Source organism: Thermobia domestica, chromosome 15, assembly GCF_964235325.1.
Source record: "Thermobia domestica chromosome 15, izTheDome1.hap1.1, whole genome shotgun sequence".
In the NCBI taxonomy this organism is placed as follows: Eukaryota; Metazoa; Arthropoda; class Insecta; order Zygentoma; family Lepismatidae; genus Thermobia; species Thermobia domestica.
In genome coordinates this window covers 156756107-156774891 of record NC_137468.1, presented here as the reverse complement: position 1 = coordinate 156774891, position 18785 = coordinate 156756107, and positions in this window count along the sequence as shown.

The following is an 18785-nucleotide window of genomic DNA, read 5'->3' as shown; positions in this document are numbered from 1 at the left end:
ACATATTTATGGCATGCAAGAATAAGAAAGTTTGTCCTCTTATGAAGATGTCTACTATTGAGAGATGCCCGTTAAGAGAGGTTTCACTGTATTAAGAATTAATCTCCACTATTTTACCCAGTAATTACATGTGAATTGATTACATACGAATTATTGTAATTATTTTGCAAAATTCTGCTATTATTTCAATTGTTTCATCTCCAGCAAGTTTTAGTGGGTGATTTTTTTTAAAAATATTAATTGGGAAAAAATTCCCTCGTTCCATGCTGAAATCACATTTGTTTAGTAATTAATACTGTACATAGTTCCAATTTCATTATTTTAATATTCTAACCCTGTTGTTAACGTTAATTGTTGTAATATTATTTATCTCCGTTCCTTCCCCTTCCTGGCTACGTTATTGGTTCTGAATATCTTTCATAAGAAAATTATTCATTGATTTAGTTGTTTTCCAGAAATCCAGTTTTTTCAATTTAGAAATATTTTGTATCTTTGTTTTGTCTTCTTTAAGGTACCCTAATTTTAATAATCTCAGGGCTCATAGTGGTTTGGTCTCTTGTAAATAGTTGAAAAGTGACCAAAAATGGCCAAAAGCACACGAAAAAGTGACCAGAATCCCATCATGCCCCTTTTTTCCTTTGTCAATTTCTCCATCATCTCTCTCTTCGTTTGTTGTTTTGTTTCTTCTTTATTTCTTATTTTTGAGCTTCCTCCTTTGTTAGGTTTTCAAAGTATGCTTTGTAGTTACGGTAAGCAGACTTAGCAGATGTAAAAAGCTTCTGAGTAAGTGAAACCAGTTCTGGCCTATTTCCGAATTTCTTCATCCCAGACATTATATGTAACTTAGCATTGAGAGTTCTCAAAGCCGTGAAATATTCAAATTCATCACCTACTCTTAAGAAGAATACACAAGAAGCATAATAATACGAACATGATGAACCACACAAACACACACACACAACGTTGAACGGAGCGTTAACTATTACGAGAAAACTAAAAGATTATTATGATAGAAGAAAGAATAGACACATAAGGATTCTCAACCCCACCTTGAGTGCTTAAGCATCCACCAACTGTCCACTGTGCTTTAGAAAGAATAAAAGTTGAAGTGAGAATAAAGTTGACTGTTTCACATGTGGCAGCAAGTATTGAAGCTTTCAGAAGAGTAATGAGTAACAAATTTCTGCCTTTTTATTTGTTTTTATATTTTTCTTAGAAAACTGCCAATGCAAAACATAAATCACACGAAAAAGCCACTTTACCTTTGAAAAAAGTAACTTTTAGTAATAAATTTAAAAAAATGTAACTTTTAGTGATCAACTTGAAAAGAAGTAAATTTTAGTTTTTAAAAAAAGTGACTCGCTATGAGCCCTGTTCTGCTCAATGAATTTACGTGAATAAAAATATACTTTACAAAAAATTAAACTAGCGCCAAATGCGTTCCTGCATAAAACTAGACTCAGTCTAAAATATATATATAATTCTTACTTCAATCGATCTCTTCATTTCTAAAAACGTTTTGACTACACCCTTCTAACGTCCGTCCATTGATACACCACTTGCAGAGCAGGCTCGAAACCAGCCACAGAGCTTTGGGGGGCCATGAATATGTTAAGAGGGGCCAAGTCATTAAAAATTCTCTTAAAAATATCTAAATTGTGCATTTTGTATTGAGGTCTGGAGGGGACATGAAAAATTTAGGAGGGCCAGACCCTCCCTAGCCCCCCTCTGGTTGCGAGCCTGTTGCAGAGTAGCACTTACCAACTGAATCTAGTATAGGCTTATTACTATATTGTCACACGTTTCCTTATTGAGGAGGAGGTAGGTGAATGACCGTTCAAGACGTTGCCAATTTCAGTCATCTGCATCTGTCCATCAATCTCTTTTCTCGGATACGACCGCGGAGCCCAGGAGGGTAGGTATTAATATCAGCGGTCTGTTTTGTCAATTGTTTCGATCAAAACATTGCCCGAAACAAATTATCATAATCATAATCATAATTTATTGCATCCGTTCATCGTCATACAACGAAATTGGACATGTCATTTATATATATACCAGTATACATAAACATACATAATATTATTACATATAGATTCTTATGGTTTCACTAATTTACTTACTATACATTTAATTTTACGTATACGAATCATTTTCTACATATTCTTCAACCGAATAAAAGCAATGTTCTATCAAGTACCTTTTAAGTTTGGATCTAAAGCTATTTACAGAGACCTGATTTTTTATACATGATGGAAGTAGATTGTATAATAGAGTACCTTTGTGCGTAACCGATTTATTGTATATATTTGTCCTATGTGCATGCAAGTGAATGTCGTCTTTACTTCTTGTGTTGTAACTGTGAATGTCTTTGTTAACAGTAAATTCACTACTACATTGTTTTTTTCAAATACATTAATATTTCGAACAAATACATTGAGGGAAGAGTCATTACTCCAAGTTCCTTAAAAATATTTCTGCAAGAAGAGTTCCATTTTACTCCTGCAAGTATTCTTACTACTTTCTTCTGTAGCCTAAAGATAGCAATACTTTTAGGTGCATTTCCCCAGAACATCAAGCCATATTTTATTGTAGAATGAAAATTTGAGTAATATATACACTTAGCTGTTTTTACATTAATCTTATCTCTTACACATCTAATTGCATAGCATAGTTTGCTTAGCTTACTTTTTACATGTTCTATATGTGGTTCCCAGTTGAAATTATTAGATATTTTAACTCCGAGAAAGGTAGCAGTATCTACATATTTAACTGTTTTATTATTTATTTTTATTATTGCATTGGCTTGATTACTTTTACCATTGTTAAAATTTAAGGCACATGTTTTATTTACATTAATGATTAGGTCATTTTTATTCATCCAACTTGAAAGTTGGTTCATTGCCGTTTGGCAGTTTAGAGCTAATTCGCATTCATCTTTCCCACTAACTATTATGTTTGTATCATCCGCATATAAAGTCACACATGAACTATTAATACTTTCAGAAAGATCATTTATATAAAGAAGAAAGAGAGGTGGTCCTAGAATTGATCCTTGTGCTACTCCACGATCCGATCTTTAAGGTATGATTCAAACCATTTATTTGCTAAGCCTCTAATACCATAGCAACTAAGTTTTTCTAGCAATATATGATGATTTACTAAATCGAAGGCCTTTGTTAGGTCTAAAAATATTCCTATAGATATTTTTTCTCATCCAGTAATGAGGTGATGTGGTTCTCGCAGCCGTTTATGAGAACGAAGTCGCTTCGTATTTTGAAGTGAAATAAATAAATAAGAATATTGCCTTCTTTTTTAAACGCTAAACCTTTTTTAACTTGATGTAATAAATAACCTATATGATACTGATTGATATAATTGGATTTCGGGGAGTATTCCTTCTCCATCCAGAGGTGTGTGAAAGGAATTTGAAGGGGTGTGGATTACTCCCTGAATATGCCTGTTGTTAATAGGTATTTATGTGTTTAGTTTGTTTCGATAGTATTACTGTATATTTGTGTTTAATATGATCAAATAAAGAACGAATTAAAAGAAATTAATCCCAATCACTGTTTTCGTCCACTACTGGAACAATTTCGGTTTTCGTGAACAGAACTGTTGGCTGCTGTTCTCACGTTGCTGCTATTGTGTGTTATTTATCATATGCGAGATACTTATCGAAAATCATTCGACCAGATGAAATACTCAGTAAAATGTTCACGAAAACCGAAATTGTTCCAGTAGTGGACGAAAAGAGTGATGAGGATTAATTTCTTTTAATTCATTCTTTATTTGATCATATTAAACACAAATATATAGTATTACCATCGAAACAGACTAAACACATAAAACACATAAATACCTATTAACAACAGGCATATTATTAACGCTGTTACAAAACAAGACTAATTAGCACTAAATATTACGGTAATTTACCGTAAAATATACGGTACCAAATTTGTTTCTAAACACGGTCAATATTATTTTGCAACTAAATATACGGTCTGACGTTTTATGAAAAAACAGTGGTCCGTAAAATTTAGGGTAATCGGTGGGTAGCGAGAGTTGACGGTAATCGGTCAGTAAATTTAAGAAGAATTTTATTTTTACAGTGTAGCGTTACGTAACATGTGAAGAGCCCCTAAAGGAGTTAGACCGGGTCTGGGGAGCGAGACGCACACGTGGATGATTCGGAAGGAAGTCGTGACCCAAATGACAAAAGTGACCTATAGTGTAGTAGCTTAGAGACTGAATCATGCAAAATGTGATACGAACAGACCACTTTCAGGGATGATAGGCATATTAATTTAAGAAGTAAATCCTGATATAGAACCACCTCTGCGGGGGTCTTGTTATGACGTCATCAATATGGCCGCTAACGAATTTCGACTTAACAGTTTAAAAATATATAGCTCCATTACTATTCAAGGTAGAAACTTCGTTTCTCCTTTATTTTGCAGAGAATCCATTGTACCTCTATTGCTATTATAAATACTTGCCTTAGACTGCCGCAATTTTTGAATATGGCGTCCCAAACTGGAAAAATGTTTATTTTCAAAACGATTTTTTATGTTTTATAGCAAATAACTTTGAAACTGCTATGATTATGGAAAACTACTTTGAAACAATCGTCAAAGGTCATTTCAATAGCTTTCGAACGCGACCAGAATCATTGATGTATCTCAACAAATAACTGAGACAATAATTTTTTTGTAGGACTAAATGTCGAAATTTCGTAAATAATGTTCGAATGCAGCCGTAGATGTAGTTATATGGCATTTGTAGTTCCATTGGCCCTTTGATAATAGGAACATAGTACCGCTACCAGTATGTTCCTTTTTACGTGGAGAATAGCAAATCACAAGTGTTTATCTTCTGTCGGTGCTAAAAACCCTTTATAACGTCATAAATCCAAGATGGCAGCCGCGGTTTATCTCCGGTACGAGAAGTGGGAATTTCTGCCACAGAAAAATAATAGAAACATACAATAACCGCTAATCTCTTTCTTCGGATGTGAAAAACCTTGAAATAACATGTAATTGGCTCCCCTTTGTGTCTAGAAGCCAGTAAATGACGTCATAAACACAGTATGGCGCCATGGCTTACATACGGATTATGAAAATTATTTATTTCTTGCATTAGAGAAATGATAGAAACGTGCAACAACCACCGATATCTTTTTTCATATGTGGAAGCATAAAGTAAAGTAAGTATTGTCTTTTCTTTGAGGCGAAAGGCGAGTATACGACGTCATAAACCCAAGATTGCCATCGACTCTTAAATATGTGTTATGCATAATTCAAATTTTGGTACACGGCCATGAACCTTGAATCACTTCTTTTTCATTTGCTAGACAGTATTCGATCGGCAAATTTTCCTCCTATTGTGTTGCATTGGATCAGATTTGTCCCTGGATGTTCGCCCTGGATCATATCAATTATGCCCGTTGTATGTCAGTATTCGTAAAGTCTTTGGGAGAATTGAATGTACGAAACCCACAAGTATATGATGAATTTCAGAAAGTTAATTTCGTTGGAAGAAAGGCAAACAGTAAATATTAGTACATAGTACATGTCCCACGACCAATTACATGAACAATGTAATAAGGATCTAAAATGTGAAGGAGGCGCCATTGGTCTATTTGATAACAAAAGTGCTCTTCTGCGTTGGATGGTTTCGGGACCAGTGATCGCAGGATTACTAACCGAATTTGAGAAGGAGGCAGGAATAAGTGACGATTCAGATTATCACAGTCATCATGAAGATACAGACGCTTTTTCCTCTAGGTTCAAAAAACATGTGAAAGCTTTAATAAATGCATGTGAAGATGATGACAGAAATCCATTTGCTCAAGAAGATGGTGCCATAATATGCATTGTCACATATGCTGTTATGGATGAGAAAGCAGATGAGTCTGTCTTCAAAAACAGAAGAATTGGGAAAGGAACAGTACAAAACATTTGTTCGGAAACGGCTCATCGAATGCCAGACGCCTTTAAGAGAACCAATTAAAAGAAATAAACTTTAGCTTTTTCACACATCACAAAAATAAGGAACGAAGAAAGGACTCAAGGAGTCAATTTTAAAAAAGTGATTGTAGCCTGTTTTCTCGCTTATACATAGCTTGTCAAAGTCGAGGTGGAGACATCAAAGATTTCTTTGCTCACGAAAACCTTTCGTATCCTCCGTCACTCTCTTCAAATGGTCAATTGCGCAAAGGAACAACATCAGATGTTATTTCTTGCTTAGAACCACTTGGAACATCACAATACGATGTACCTAGTGTATCGTGTGTTATATTTGATGGAGCAGTATTAGCTCACATCCTGAAGCCTATTCCGGGACAAACGTTTTCTATGTATTACACCAACACATTTCAACCATTTTTAGAAAAGTTTGCGAGTGATGTCGTCAGAATGGACATAGTCTTTGACAATTATGATCCCGACAGTCTGAAAAAAGAGGAACGAGACTAACGAGGAAAAGGACCAAGAATACTTGTGAAAACTCTACACTGACTCCCAAAAAATGGGCATTGTTTTTGAATAATTCTGAAAACAAAACTGATTTACTTCGACTTCTGTGTAAACGCTTACAGAACATAAGTAATTCTGGTGGTAAGAGAGAGATTGTGTGTGCATGCGATGATACCGCATCAGCAAACTCTAATATGGACGTGGGGCCGCGATGGCTCAGTGGTAGAGCGTTCACTTCTGGTGCTTGGGGTTCCGGGTTCGATCCCAGCCCCCGCCAAGTGAACTTTGTGGTGGACAAGCACCGTGTGCGTGGGTTTTCTCGGGGTTCTCCCGTTTCCTCCCACTTTCTTCATTCTACCATTTCATTCATTACACATCATCACCGTCTCCTTTAGCCTAACCGGCATAACCGTGGGACGTAAAACTCAGAGATTTCATTTCTAATATGGACGTAACAAGCCCATTTATGCCTTAATCTAGAACATAATTTGCCGCTTTTTGTGACAGGTGATGGTTCAGAAGAGGCTGAAACTTCACCTTATCCTCTACACCTATGTGGGCGTCCAGAATTATTGATGTTTCCTTCACGAAGATTTGAATGCTTATGTTTGAAAACGTCACTGATTCAATTGCATAATTATATTGTTGGTAAAACTTAAAAACCGGAGCTTTTGAAGATTGGTAATAACCATTTCATTGTTAACTTCGCTGCTTAGGCCTACAAGGTGGCCTTGCCTTGGCGTAGGTGGTTGGACGTTATGTAGAAAAGAGCGCTGGCCGTCCAGAGCAATGTCATGCATCCGCGTTGCCAAACACGCATGTCACGAGAAAAATAGTCACAATAGCGTTTGAAGAAATGCAGAAGAACAGGATGTGTTACCAACTAATCATATCATCTTCCACACGCGAACGGAGATTAGCACGCAAATTGATAAAACAAGAAAAAATAGATTGTTTATTCCCAGGATAGACTAGACTATTTGTCTGGTTCTTGAGTCTTAGAAAGTTATTCTTTTTTCCTTAAAAAATGTATTTATACGCGTAATTTATGCACGTGTTCCAAGAAATCGAAAGAATCTTCGGTTGATGGGAAAATTAACGGCATTCCATTTTGTTTCTCTTTCTGCCTTTTATGTAAGGATTGGGAACCGCCTGAGTTACAATGAAACAAAGACACAGGGTGGTCTAAAAGTGTGGAAACACCCTAATAAGTAGTAAACGCAGCAAAATATAACGAAGATAGCAATGAAGGTGGGAAATATGTATGGAGGGGGGAGGTCTGGACTGGCCCAGGTGGTTACGCGGCGATTGCCGCCCAGACAGAACCCAAATCAAAAGTGGAGCCAAATGAAAATTTTAATAAGGAGAAGAGGTCAGGATAAAGAGAAAAAATGTGGAAAAACGTATGCGACAACTGATATTCTTGTGAGTCAGAGCGGCAATCTGCATTCAAATATTCAAAGTTATGTTTTTCTTTATGTACGAAACATTCATTTTAGTTTCATTTTGTGAGCATTTAGCTTCTGCAAAGCAATAGGCCTAACTCTGGCGTCATTTAAACTTGATAGAACACAGTGCATGCTACATGATTTATTTGCAATAATGAAAATAAGAATAGTTATTTTCTCTTTGATCCAGAGATTTCAAAAAAAAAAAATTAACGTATTTTGTTTTTTTGTTATAGACTGAGGAAATTCCTCAGTCGGGAGGGGGGGAATTGGAGGAAATTCCTTTTAACATATCTTTCTAACTTGTAATTTTCAGTTTATCACTCGTGATTATTATTATTATTATTATTATTATTATTATTATTATTATTATTATTATTATTATTATTATTATTATTATTATTATTATTATTATTATTATTAGGGTAAAGGCACCGAATATGGAATACTTTTTGTTTCTTCTTTATTTCTCAGAAATCCGTATTCCAGAATAAAAATATTATGCATTATAATACTTGCGGTATAGTGGGGTGGGGGGACACTGAACAATTTCGTGGTAATTTACCTTATAAGCAAAGGGTTCGCAACGAATGGAAGAAACTTTACATGGAATCGAAACCCCAATATGTTGTTCAACACTCAGTGCAAGCACTGCGGGATATCTGGTATAGAATGGATGCTACGTGCGTGGAAATGAACACGTGTGTTTTGTTCAGAGTCACCCACGATCGAGAGGTGAAACTGAACATGGGAGGGGTGACACTGAACATTAAAAAAAGCACCAAAACTATGCAGAAATGCTAAACGTATATATATATTTAGGGAAGAATAATCTGCATGTATGATCTGTTCAATAAAAACAAAAGAAGAGATTTACTAAAGTCAAAACAAAATCAATAATATATCTACTGTGTATTAAAACTCCTTGGGGAACGTAGACCCCGTAGAACTAAGTAATGCTGACATGTGCTCACGCACTGGTTCTGCATCGTCCACATATAAAAAGTACATTGTCACCAGTGCTTACACAGACTGTGGTACCAACGGCTGCATCTTGAACATTGGATCCAGTTACCAACTGCAGATAACCAAGGACAGAGAAATGAAAGCGCTTGCAGCATTACATCACGTAATTAATGAAACACTTTCTCCTTTCTCGGCGCATGTCACGAACACTGCGAATAACCTTTGTCTGCCACAACACGCTTTGGTTTATTGTTGAAAGAAAAGTCAGTCTCTTCCACGTTGTAGATGTGTTCCGGAGAGTCGACCAAGCTAGTGCCTTCTACGGTTTGATGCAGGAGATCAAAATATTCTGTGACAACTTCCTTGCTGAAACCCCCAGACAACACGTACGAGTACGACACATGTGCACTATCCATGCATAAACCGTACATTTGCACATGTGCATTTGTGCGGATGATGAACACATACATAACCCGTGCATAAGCCGTACACGTGAATTTGCGTGGATGAAGCGCACATACCTAACCCGTGTATGTGCACATGTGCATTTACGTGGGTTATGCACACGTACATAACCAGTGACTAAGTCGTACATGTGCACATGTGCATTTGCATGGATAAAGTACACATTTACATAACCCGTGCCTAAGCCGTTACATACACATGTGCATTTGCGTGGATGAAGCACAAGTAAAGAACCAGTGCTTAAAACCGCTATGTGCACATGTGCATTTGCATGGATGAAGTACACATTTATATAACCCGTGCTGTAGCCGTTATATACACATGTGCATTTGTGTGGATGCAGCGCACGCACATAACCCGTGCTTAAGCCATTATGTACACATGCGCATTTGCGTGGATGCAGCGCACGTACAGAACCCGTACTTAAGCCGTTATGTGCACATGTGCATTTGCATGGATGAAACACACATTTATATAACCCGTGCTTAAGCCTTTATGTACACATGTGCATTTGCATGGATGCAGCGCACGTACGTAACCCGTGCTTAAGCCGTTATGTGCACATGTGCATTTACATGGATGAAGCACACATTTATATAACCCATGCTGTAGCCGTTTTGTACACATGTGCTTTTGCGTGGATGCAGCGCATGTACATAACCCATGCTTGAGCCGTGCATGTGCACATGTGCATTTGCGTGGATGAAGCACATTTAAATTACCGGTGCTTAAGCCGTTGTGTGCACATGGGTATTTGCACGGCTACTGCACGTGTATATGAGACGTCCATAATACCGTGCAAGTGTATACTTTTACTTTCATTCTTTTACTCTCATTCTCATCAACAGAAAGTAACCTCAATTTTTGGTAGGTGTCGTTTTTCCTCCAGCGGTGTTATAGAGGCTTTTCGACGAATAACAGCTGAATGATTGTAAAAACTCCATAACGTCCACTGAGCTAGGATACAAGATCAACAGGTGGGAGCATTGCACTGATGTAACTACAGTCAGACAGTTCATAGGTTTACAAAATTATTTTCGTGACCTATTACAGCAGAATATGTTGCGTTATTTGTTACTTGGCAAACATGTCAAAGATACGCTAAAGCTTTGCTCGTTGCAAATAATAAACTCCAAAAGTAAAATTCTCACTGACAATTATTAGTTACTTGTTATATACTTTGAAGGTAATGTCTCAGCACTTATAGATGGTGTTTCTGCGTAAGACACCAACTATATAAACTCTTTTTTTTTTCGTTGCATATCGAATTTGCTTTTACATCACCTGTGTACTACGAGGAAATCACCTGTGTACTACATGTAAGTCATCTGGGTACTGCTTCAAAACCCCTCTATCGTACATGTAAATCATCTGGGTACTGCGTGTGAATCACCTCTGTCCTACATGTAAATCACCTGTGTGTTGCGTGTAAATCATCTCTGTCCTACATGTAAATCACCTGGTGTCTGCGTGTAAATCACCGCTGTCCTACATGTAAATCACTTGTGTGCTACGTGTAAATCACCGCTGTCCTACATGTAAATCACCTGTGAACTACATGTAAATCGAATACGTGCTACTTGTAAATCACCTGCGCGGTAGGTGTAAATCACTTGTGCAGGACGTGTACGTGTGCATTGCGCATGTTCTGTGCACGTGAAGATGTTGAATAGGACCCGGCATGTATATGTGCATCACATGTACAGGCGTGCATTTATACAGATGATGCACATGTTGCATCCGTGCAATTGTACATGTACTATACGGATACTGTACATGCATTGTGCTGTCTGGGCCGTTTGCTCTTGTAAGAGATAGCTGTTTCAGAGTTCGTAATAATCATTCAGGGTTTCGTTTGAGAAACAATCGAAGCCAATCTTTTCCCGCCGATCGCGTCTCCCTATCGAAAAGATGTTTCAGTGCTTTCTTTTCAGCGTAGTCAAATGCGGCTTTACGAGAGCAATACCTAATCGAGCATTCAAGGTCAATATAAGGACATACTGTACTAAAATGTCGAACATCATCTCTAAAATTAGGTAAAATATACAGAAAAGAAATGATTTCGGGGAAAACGGGGGGATCTGGATTGCCAAGGCCTACATCATATGTATGTCCCTGCTGCTCTGAATTGTCTTAACTTTCTCTTCAAATGTATGACTTAAAATGTAAATAATAAATGTATAACATACAATATAATATAAGGAGAAAGAGATATATGTATTTATAGCTAACAAGTAGAAAATAAAAGAGATATATGTATTTATAGCTAACAAGTAGAAAATAAAAGAGATATATGTATTTATAGCTAACAAGTAGAAAATAATTAAAACAAAGTTGAAAGACAAGTTTTTTTTTTTAAAAAAAAACAATCATATTTGAAAGGAAAAATACCAGTACTTTTAAAACCATTTTCCATTTATTCCTGGCTAAAAAGAAGTGAGGAACGCTAATCTAGAATGCCACTTTTCATCTCTTCGAATCCGAAAACTATGAATTTGACATCAATATCTTTGGCATTCAATTACTTTTACATGTCACCCGTCCCATTAGAGGATAGGTTTCAGTTACTTCAGTTACTTACCCTCTACCACCGGTATATTGTACAGATGGTAATTTATTCCTGTACTAAATTCATCTGCAATTCCTCCATGGGTCCATGTTGCATCATGCGGTCCACAGTACGTCTTTTTTTAGATTCAAATTTCCTAATATATAAATTACAGTAACAATGGAATATTATATTACCGCCCGAATGTCGTTGTGCAAAAAATCATCATGATATAACGTAGAAAAATGCATTAAAGTAAGTTTGTGAGATTTCATATCAAAATTGAAGCATCGCAAGTTAAAGAAAAGCGTGTAATAACAAATCACATATTTGAAAATAATTCCGGCATAAACTAGCTGCAACTACATTACGATTGATTACATTAGATCAAAATTGAACTTCTGGAATGCACAGTATAAGCGTAGATAAAAGAAAAAACAACAACAGGCGAGATTCGAACCTAATACCATCCGCGTGGGAGTACTTTACACTAACCGTTCACCTAACAAGCACCGCTGCAAACACGCTACGTTTTAAAGTTATATGTTTGCACCCAAGTGGCATACTCATGCGCATTTCCATTCTTTTCTTAAATATTACTTTTCAAAACTATAACATGTTTGCAAAGATTTTTTTCATTTTCCACTAGAGCTTCGTACAAGGTGAATTATGTTCGAATATTTGGCATACTTCATCAACTCAATTAACATAGTAGTAATAAACTTTTATTGCTTTAAAACGTGTTCCTGAACAAGACGAAGTTCGTTATGCATTCTGTAACTAAGCTATATGAAGTACTGAATAGAGGTCTCCGTGGCTGAATTGATAAAGTCATGGTTTGATAAGTAAAAGGTTCGTGGTTCGAAACCCGTCTCGGAAGCTCAAGATTTTTTTTTAAATTCTTAATTCCACAGATCTTAAGATCTTTCTCTCCCTTCACAATCAGCTGATGCTCTAGAAAGAGTTCTCCAACTTAATTCGACAAGTGGCTAATGTGATCCTTCCAGTTCGGAACCTTTCTTTAATCTGTTTCACAAAATCACAATTTTCGTCATAATATGAATGCTGTCCGATAATTTTTTCTCCAATTCTAAACTTTCGTGTGTAATTCATCCCTCTCTGTCTCCATATTTGAATCTGTATCTCTCAATGTCGTCCGGTATGAGCTCATATGACTTGAGATCAAACTTTCGACTTTTGAAACCAAATGTAAGCTCTCTAGCAATGTGCTATAGTAACTCTATAGGTTTGTTGCTGAAAGCAGTGTCTTTGTAGATTTTATTAAGGGGGAGGGGATTCTCCGCCGACATAAAATTTTCACTTTTTTATTACTGTATTACTATACATTTGATCAAACAATATGTATTTATGAAGTTCGAGAGAGGGGGAATTACACCCTACTGTCCTGCCTAAATAACGCCCCTGGAACATTTGCTTACAATTACTGAAAAAAATGAAATGAATCATTGAATAACACTCATTTCTGTCAGTAGATATTTTAGAGCTCTGTGCGTGCATTACAGACTTTAGGAAGCACAAAACCTACTTCGTTATTGGCAATTTCCATGGATTTCTTAGGGAGCATCTTACTAGCTTGCACACTTTGAAGAAGGGAAAGAATGAAAATAAAATGTTTATGAAGCTATGGGACATTGTGTGACTATTTTTTAGGCTCCTAAAAGATATTTCAGAACAAACAAATGAAAAAGACTGTTTGAGAGCTATAACGTTGTAAACTTGATTCCTGTTTTTTTTTATCTGAATAGAAAAAGTGTACTACGTCTCACACACTGCTTTAGACAAGGAGAGGTGGAGGAAGGGGATGAGTTGAATACAAGAAATACATAGTCGATCGAGACTTGTATTTCTGGATTGCATAATAAATAATAATAAAACGGGCTAGAGTTTGTTATTAATTTGGACTTAAAATGTTTGTAACAATTTCTAAGCCGCGGACTGTACCAGAACTGATACAGGACAAATATCATTGAAAGATACTTGCGGAGACGTTTGAATTGCAGCGGTCAACTCTACATTGGTCGAAGACCGGTCAGAAGAAGCAGAGTTCGTTAGCGTATCTTCATGTGAAAGTTGGTCAGGCGATATCTTCAGCATCAGTAGAGTTTTTTTTTAGCATAACTATCTGGGTTTGTGCAGTGGGAAGCGTGGCCGTGAAGAATAAGTAATACCTTCCCGATCTGCGCAGGTCTACGTGGAATGAAGTGCTGCTGTAACCAGGTCATGAAAATGTCAGAATTGACCTACGCAGATTTTTGATTCGTTATTATGATTGCACCATGGGGCCTAGAGTCTGCCCACTCCTGCTTTTTGTTCTTACATTTAAAAATACATGTTCGAATAAACAGTGTATGCGTTCTACATCATACACTGCAATGATAAGTATGTTTCATATTTATATTCGTCCCCCTCTCTCTTTCTTGACGTTTCCCTATCCTGCCTTTGCATCTTTTCCCCCTCTCTCTCTTTTACACACACACACACACTTCATATTCCAAAGTTAAAACGGAGCAAGAGCGCGATATACCTGGTCTGGAGAATCTAATTAACTGGGAACTTCGGCGATGTGTTTTTCGTGCTGGTCTCCTGGTCACCCCAGTCCTGGCCACAAAAATACTGTTTAAACGCAAGGGAATAAGTAAAATATATATATATATTTTTTTATCTTGTGGGTTACCGAGTCTCAGTCGAATTACCGGGTCACTACGGATTTGAATCCTCGACCCAGTGGTTGTCTATAACCTAACCAACATTATCCGACTGACACGATGATCCGTTTGAGCTCTTAGCGTGTTCATTCAATCTGTGCAAATTACGTTATATCCGGAAGAGATGAAATCAATGCTGGATGTGCGGAACAGATAAATCTTCGGAAAAGACTAGAAAATAGACACCTCTTTGGTTATTTGAAAACAAAATTTTATTTATACTAGTTCGACACAAAATTTGTTCCTATCCTATAATTCAATATGTTTTTTTCACGTTGAAATTTGAAACATCTACAAGGAACATAAACTTTTCCTTTCGAACGTTTGTATCTATTCATTACGATATAGTTTGGGGTTTTAATATAGGGTACTAGCAGCGTTCACCCCGCTTCGCTGCGGTCACCCCGGAACGCAATAAACTTTGTTACTTAGATAATTTTTACTTTTTCGCTTTCAAGTGATATGATAAAAACCATAGAAGATTGCAGTAAATGTTAACATTATATCGCCTGTCATTTATGTTAACCCGCACCGCTTCGCTGCGGTCACCCCGGAACGCAATAAACGTTGTTACTTAGATAATTTTTACTTTTTCGCTTTCAAGTGATATGATAAAAACCATTATAACGCCTGTCATTTATGTTAACCCGCCGAGTGACACGGTCATGCGGGTTGCATATAAATACGTTTATTTTTATACCTATGATGAACTAACAAAGGATTTGTACGTAATGGACACCTGAATGGTCAATTATCTCAAGACACTGGTAATTGAAAATTAAAGTGATATGATAAAAACCATCTAGGGTCCAAATCCTAATAACCCCCCAAAAATAAAAGAAATTGGTTCAGCCGTATTAGCGTGATGAGCGGACAAAGGATTTGTACGTTCTCTTTTATATATATAGATTTCTGATAAAAATTTTGCAGTAAAATCCCACTCTTCAATGTTTTTTTTTTGTTTGTTTGTTTGTTTGTTTTTTTTTTTTTTTTTTTTTTTTGTTCAGTTAGCATTAGTAATCTGAAATGGAGGATATGACCAACGCTATCTATTGGAATGTATTTTGGATCAGTAGGTCCAATGAACACTACCGAATTTGCACTCGAACCACGCGGAAACAAAGCATGTATGTTTAACTTTTGACATTATCCTAGATGTATCTTGGAGATATACAGTTCTACTGGAAATTGAGTATGCTTTCCATTATGAAAGTGACATAATGAATTCGAATAGTTCTTAAAAATATGTAAAAACGAACGTTATTTCTATATTACTGTTGAATTAATGGGAACAGAACTTTATAATCTTAGGTTCTTTTCTTACTATGTTTCAATTCCACAGTTTTATCTGTTCTCTCTTTTCTTTTTCTTCTTCTCCTCTCCTCTTCTCTCTCCCTCTCTGCCTCATTTTTGAATCTCTGTGTAATAGATATTCATTGGTTTCAATTTTTCATTGTGTGTGTTTCAGTTTCTCCCTACATCAACTTATGAATCTTGTTTCGTCTCGGTTTTGTTATTTCATTTTATCGAAACTAATGCATGTGTACTTTGAAATCAGAATTGCGCTCATGTTGTTAGCTAATTTTTTTACGGGAAAGAAGAAAGGAAGAGGGAGAGGGGGTCTCTTTACCCGACACGATTTTGGGATAGGAAGGTGTATATTGGGTGGCCTAACTGCATGGCGTTAGCTGTCGTAATTTCATTTATGCGGAGTGTACCATGATGCACCCCACTCAATTTTTTTGCAAGAGTACATTGGTCTGATTCATTAACTTCTGCAATTAAAAAAAATGGTGTTTGTTTTCTTGAATATTAGTAAACTAGCTGAAATACCCAATCTTCGCATGGGAACTGTATTTGGAAGTGAACGCCTTTGGGAGTATCACCATTCATCTCAGTGACTGCGAAAACTATGGATTTGACACTATATCTGTCATTTTGGGCTTTTTTACATGTCTTGGTAACCCCCCCCCCCCGCGCAGGTGACCCCTTGCTTGCATACAATGGTAACTGAATCTGAGTCATCGCTAATGGAAATGTCACCATTGATCTCAGCGACAGCAAAAACTATGGATTTGACACTAATATTGGTCATTTTGGATTATTTTTACTTGTCTCTCGCGCCCCCTGAAACCCCCTGGATCGAATTAAAAATAAACGGTTCGTCTTGGTCTGGGGCCTGGACCAAGGTACCCGTCACCAAAGTTTGGTAACTTTAGGTCCACTTCTCTGGTCACTAGTTCGGTCGCGGTAAACCCCCCCTGAGACCCTTCTGGTTGGAATTTTGAAAAAAATCTCTTCGTCTTGGTCTGGGGCCTGGGCCAAGGTACTCGTTACCGTAACTCTCGGTCCACTCGTCTGGTTCCCAGGCCGTACATAAACACACAGGCAGGCAGACAGACAGACAAACAAACAAGCTCTTTGTTTTATTTACATCGGATTCTGGTGGTCCTGGTTGTCTCCTTGCATGGATAAAAAAAGCAAAAATAAAATCATAAGAAATTTGTTTTACCACGTGGCTGTATTTTATTCAAATATATCTTCTAAGATGAGGTAATCTAAAAGCTAGTGAGTATTTTCCTCTCGAAATTGCATTTGTCTCCCAAATCACAAGGTATGTGAGTCACTGCCGGGAAAGCCTAATGTAATTCGACAGCTGACAGTTGAAGCTGATGGATAAGCGAAAAGTGTTAGAATTCTTATAACCATAGTAAGTATTGTGCCATGAGGATAAATGAACTTTCCGCAATAACTCGGTTTTATATTACTATTATATTTCGATTTATATTGCGCAGGCCCATGAAGAAATGTATGTTGTTTATGGGGCAAGATACGATATCAAAACCAACAGCTAAAAGGTGGTTCAGGAAATTTTGGTGTCTAAAATCTTCCTCGCAGGGAGTGACCAATCACAGCAAAAGTGTATGATGTTCTTGCAGAAGTCGAGAAAGACCTGCATGGAAGCAGGTATGACATAGCTCACGATCTAAACATCCCTTACCTTCCCCCCCCCCCCCAATGTACTATTTGGAGAAGCTAGCTACATAAAGAAGTTTGGTGTTTGGGTACTACATTACTGACTCAGAAAAATTTACATCCGTGAATCTGGAGAAATGTTACGAAGTCAAGGCATTTCTGCAGCTATTGATCACGATTGATGAAAACAGGATAACATATGACAATGGGCACCTAGCAATTCAAAACAAACGGCGGAAACTTGTCAACAGAAAGATGTAGCTATAACGCTGAAAACGCCCGATTGCAAATATATTTATCGACCCGACTGCAAGCATATTTATTGAGAAGAGAGAACTTGGCTCAGAGGTTTTAATACATCTCTCGATACTTCGGACCAGGAACCGTCATACCATCATTTGTTTCTGTCTCTGAGGATTTGTTTGATTAGTGTTCAATTAGAATGAAACGATGTCTGTAAAAATCGCGTCATTTTTTTATTTTTACTAGAAACAACGGAAGTTCTATAGAGACATTAATATGATATTGCCGTAAAAATGGCGCAGATCGAACACAGTACAATGTAAAAGGAATAATCTTCCCATTCGATAGGTTAAAGCAGTGTTAAGTTGTTCCAACTACACTTTAGGAATCAGTTTTTACCCGTTTCCGCTGGCGCAGAAAACGCCACAAAACGAACACAATTCAGTGCAAAAGGAATTATCTCGAATGTCAATGGGTCACTTTAGGGGTTATTTTTGACCGACTTCCGGTAGCGCACATTCGAGCACAAAACGAGTACAAAATGATGGAAAAAGGAATGCTGTCGAAATTCAGATGAGGCGGAACAAGTTAATGATGCTCTGCTAATTGAGTTATTGATTTTATCCCCTTATGCTACCTTCTAGTTATCTGCTCAAACACATAAAGAACATCCCAACTTCAATCAGAATCCGCGGGTTTCGAAACATATTTTGTATCCTTCTTGATTTCGTTTTTTTTTCTAAATCCATATGTGTTTCGCGCCACTCCGCTTAATATAATTACCGTCATTGAACTTTCAATATTTTATTTACGATATACTTTAGGGATTACCAAAAAAACTGTTTAAAATATTTCTAATAAAAGTAAAAAATTCGAAATAAAAATAGTACTTCATAGTTACATGTTTATTAGTTTCTTAAATTTTGCGAGGCTCGGT